Source organism: Antennarius striatus, chromosome 14, assembly GCF_040054535.1.
Source record: "Antennarius striatus isolate MH-2024 chromosome 14, ASM4005453v1, whole genome shotgun sequence".
In the NCBI taxonomy this organism is placed as follows: Eukaryota; Metazoa; Chordata; class Actinopteri; order Lophiiformes; family Antennariidae; genus Antennarius; species Antennarius striatus.
Window position 1 is genome coordinate 6687353 of NC_090789.1, and position 4840 is coordinate 6692192.

The following is a 4840-nucleotide window of genomic DNA, read 5'->3' on the forward strand; positions in this document are numbered from 1 at the left end:
AAGACAGTCATTTGTAAACATTTTAGCCAAAGTCAGTCATCTTCCTCCAAAGATGGAATAAAAATGAAAAACCATCAAGGGACTGCATAAACACAAAAAGACTGAATTTGGTTCTGACCACTGAGATGTCAGCTATATTTATCCAATGTTTTTTGTTGCATAAATTCAATGTATGAATGCAAATATGAATTGACCTTTTTAAAAATTAGAAATGCCTCTACAATTGCTGAAAAATGAATTACAGTTTCTTGTGATTAGATGACCTGCACCAGCCATCAGACTAAATATTACTAAGATCCCAAACCACAGTAAAAGGTGGAATAAACTCAAACATAGTCTGTAAACAACTTTATTTTCTATATATGCAGTCTAATGATTGCAGTATTATTGTTCAGTGAAAAAGCACAAATAGAACTGTTTTTCTTCCAAACATTTTAATTCCATCAATACAAAACAAAGGAACATCCGTCTTTCTTGGTTGGTTGTTGTAGGTCAGCCAGCAGTGCTTAAATGTACATGTCAATATCCAATTTTAATGAATTCTGAAAGTCTCTGCTGTTATGACGTCTCCATCTTGTAACCGTGTTTTTCCAGCTCAGCTCTGGAAGGAAGAAAAGGAAAATAGAAAGATCAAGTCAGTGCAGATGATTACAGGTGGGTGGTTGAGGCATAAGTACCCTCTGCTATTGATTGTAAAGAACCATTTAGAGGCGGGAGTGAAAAATATATATAAATGTATTGCATAATGCATGCAACTATGGATTTGATGATTATGTATAGGGCCGCTTTGCCCTTTCATATAATGATATCTTTACAAAAATAGCTTAACAGCAGAGCTATTATAATTGGTCTAAATACGACAAAATTACATATTGCTATCTAAAGTGCGCTCAAATAAAAAAGACCGGTACTCATTTACCAATAGTTATTGATTATTCAATAAGTATGAGTGAGTCTTGAAAGTGGGACCAATCTTTTACTGTGTAAAACAAGCGGGGCTTTGAACCGGTTCATGGAACGAAAACCAGAAACTTTTGGTATTTTGGCAGGAACGAAAACGAAAACGAAAACTTAATATGTTTTAATGTTCCAGAACAGAATGGGAACAGAAAAGAATTGTAAACCGGTTAATACCAGGCTTTTTTTCGTTCATTGAGAAAAATATTGACCTCATGTTTCACTTCCTGTCATCAATGGATGCGGGATGAGAGCAGAGAGAAGTAGCGGCTGTTTGTCTTTATAACTTTCTCCAACAATGAGAGTTGGAGGTAATGGCATGAATCATATTGGTGTTTTTTGTTTATTTTTTGCACACAGTCTGCTTTTAACAAATTTTCCATTTTAATTTAACAGTATCTTGAGTAGAGGTGCTGACTTTAATTTGAGGTGGATCCAGATACAGATGTGGAGTATGGTATCTTCCAGTTCAACATTGTGAAATAATCCTTTTTGGATAACATTTTTTGAATGTCGCAAAAAATAATTAGCCTATCAAATTAAGAATCCTCAGGGAAGTACAACTCATGATGTTACTACCACTACGTGCAACTGGATATATATTTGAAATGTGGCAATACGCACTGGGTGACTAAGACTTAGTTGAGAGAACACAGATTCAAAGTGATTAAAATGGATTCATAAAGAAAATTTGGAACTAAGTTTCTACAGTGAGAATTTTTTGTTGACAGTTCCAACTACTGATCATTAATACTTATTACAAATACTGGAAGTAAGTTTCAAAATAGCATTACTGAAGCTGGCAGGAGTTAGGAGATGTCGTCATGGTGACATGACCACAGTGCATGCTCTGGGTTCAGTGATGCAACAATTCACAATCACAAATATTGTCCAGTTCTTTGTCAGAGAATAAAATGGTGACATAACCTAGGAGATAATGCATATTCTATGATTACACAATAACAGCAATTTTTCATTTTGTTCTGGGTAATTTCTGTCACATTATTTATTCATTCATTCATTCATTATTCTTATTATAACACAAACAATATTACACATTAATTGTGAAAAATTTGGTGTGATGACACAAAAGCGGTCAACACATTGGCACAGTGGGTAGCATTGTCTCCTCACAGCAAGAAGATTCCACGTCCAGTTCCTGTGTCTGTGTGGATTATCTACAATTTCTACCACTTTCTCTGACCTCCAACTAGATATGATTTAGGTGAAATTATCAATATAAATTGATCGTAGGTATGAGTGTGTTTATCAGTGGCTATTTGTCTATCATGTGGCCCCACGATGCACTGGTGACGCGTTTGGGGCTGCGAACAACCACTCACGCACACACTCAACCCTATGGACAATTTTAGAACCGAATAATTCATGTGAAGTGAATGTTTCTAGAGGTGGGAAGAAGCCAGAGAGCCCAGAGAGAACCCACACAGACATGAGGAGAACATACAAACTCTGTGCAGATAGGACTTCAACATCGAACATTCTTGCTATGAGGCAACAGCACTACCCACTGCGCTAACATACCACCCTAGCGCACACCAATTATAAAAACATATTAAAAGGGGGATTTCGCATGAGCAGGAACTACTACTGCCTTTCTAACTGGTATGTTTTGCATTAGAGTTCTAACATTGTGGTGCTGGCAGAGGTTATACTGTCTCTGCTTTCTAGATTTATGTTTTTGTGACATTATTTCAGCAGTGAAATATGCGTACCTTTACAACAGCTAGCAACATAAACTGTTCAAAAGAAGTGGCACAATAGCTCAAAAATAACTAACAGTAATCTTGGCATCATGAATTGAAAAATATTCAATATGTAGCATGCTAATTTGATGTTGTATCTTTATGACCTTACAGCAATATTTCAACTTAAGGTTGCACAAGATATTTTTTATGATTACTACTGCAATGTGTGCGTGCTGAATAATCAAAACCTGTCTAATAAGATAAATCACCTTCGCTGCTTAACACAAAGGTAAATAACTTGTTTCTAATTCTCCATGAATGACTATCTATAAAATACTGCAGTTTGATGAGCATGTTTTCAAGTTGTGCTCTATTTATTATTATTATTACTACTGTACTATTATTATTATTATTTTGTCATTTGCATATTGGATATCTTTTCAGATTTTTCATATATATCTGTATTTCTTTGGCTTTTAGATACCAATTTGGTGCAACTTTTCACATTGAAATACGTTACAGTGAAGAAATGCTCAAATGTCTTCTTCTTTTTTTTCAATATTGTGGCTGTTGTTTCAAAGTAAAAGGACCTAAAGTAGGACCTTAATGTTTCAATCATTATGTATATTACCCCATCACAGATTACTATAGGGCAGTTCACTTACGTATCACTAAAGGAAGCATTTGCAGGTGTTCGTTGACATGAGTTAGTACGTGTAAAATAAGTTATGTGTGAATGTAAGGTCTAGGCAAAGTGATTGCTTGCAAATGTGACCTCAACAACTGCAAACCATAAATCGCTTTTTGCAACCACTCACAACTCTGTTAACGTCTTACCACAAGAAAACAAAGCGGTGGTTGAAGTTATGTCTTCAGTGGAATTCACATTACCTCAGCTGATTTGAGAAATCATCCTCTACGTTATCATCGTCCCAATTGTCTTCCCAAACATGAGCATCTTCATCCTCATCGAGGCCCGTCCAGTCTACAGAATGAACGATGTTACATTACTAAACATTAAAAGTAGTTGATTGAACATCAAACTTCCCATCTTAACTCAGATTTTATATTGATGGCGGATTAGGCAGAGTTCAGCATTAACAGTACTGTTAATCTCCGTTTGCTCTCATTCAAACAAAATACAACTTACGCTGCACGAGCAATTAAAGCTACCGCTGGGTTATCCAGTATGAACCTTAAAAAAAGACCTAAATTATCCGTGAGTCTACTATCTTTAACTTGAATATGGTAAATACAGAATGCTCGAATAGTCTGTATCCAGTGTAGTATGTTTGCTAGCTAATGCTAGCGATGCTATGTGGCTAACCTAGCTGAGTCACCGCTGCGAGGCCCTGATTAAAACAAGTCATTACCGTTACAGACCAACCATAAATTGAAAACAAGAGCACGAAGATCATCTCCACTATTTACCTTCGGCGGGGAATTCTTCAAACTCATCATCTTCCTCTAGTAAGCCCAAGTCCACGGTCTGTTTCTTCTCTGACATTTTGCTACGACGCCGCTCTTGTTGCTGTTTGCTAACGAATGGCTCACGCGCAGGAGTTGTGGGACGTCGGTGGTTCAAGAGGGTGCGTGCTGCGCAGAATAGCGCATGTGTGAGGTACAAACTGCGCAGGAAAGCGCATATACGATCGTGTGCATGGTAGAAGAAATACGGTAGTAGATGTAGTGTATACAGGGTGTCCCAAAAAAATGTAAACACCTTTTAGCAAATGATAACTATACACACACTTTTTTCATGGTTGGAAATAATAATGACAGGCCCAGTCAAATTTTAAAAAAAAAAAGAAAAGAAAAAAAAAAACCTCAAACCTGGACAACCCATGATGTTCAATTTGGACCATAATCTGGTTCTGAAAGATTATAATATGTTCTGTATTTAGATCCATTCACATATTTTCAATAACTCATGAACTATTGGTGATAAGCACATAAAATAGCAGGTTGCTAGGATTGTTTTGCTGTATGTAGTACAGTATTACTTAATTCTTCTTGTTGATTTGAGTAAAACAACATTATTATGGTGACATCATGGAATGTGTGGTATGTACCGGGTGTCTGATAAGAGATGAGGTCTCTCAGTGCTCACTCATCAGGTTGCTTGTTTGACATTGCAATATCTTAATTAGTTGTTAATGGACTGAACAAGAGCTGTT

The 4840-nt window shown here is 36.4% G+C and overlaps 1 long non-coding RNA gene across 1 annotated transcript; it reads right to left on the reverse strand.

Annotated features, from left to right (window-relative positions):
* Nucleotides 1–380: 380 nt before the first annotated feature.
* Nucleotides 381–4252, reverse strand: LOC137607515 (uncharacterized). The gene is made up of 3 exons (XR_011037987.1): nt 4095–4252; nt 3555–3648; nt 381–601 (listed from the first exon to the last, which is right to left on the reverse strand). It is a non-coding gene; the product is annotated as an uncharacterized lncRNA (long non-coding RNA).
* Nucleotides 4253–4840: the final 588 nt, after the last annotated feature.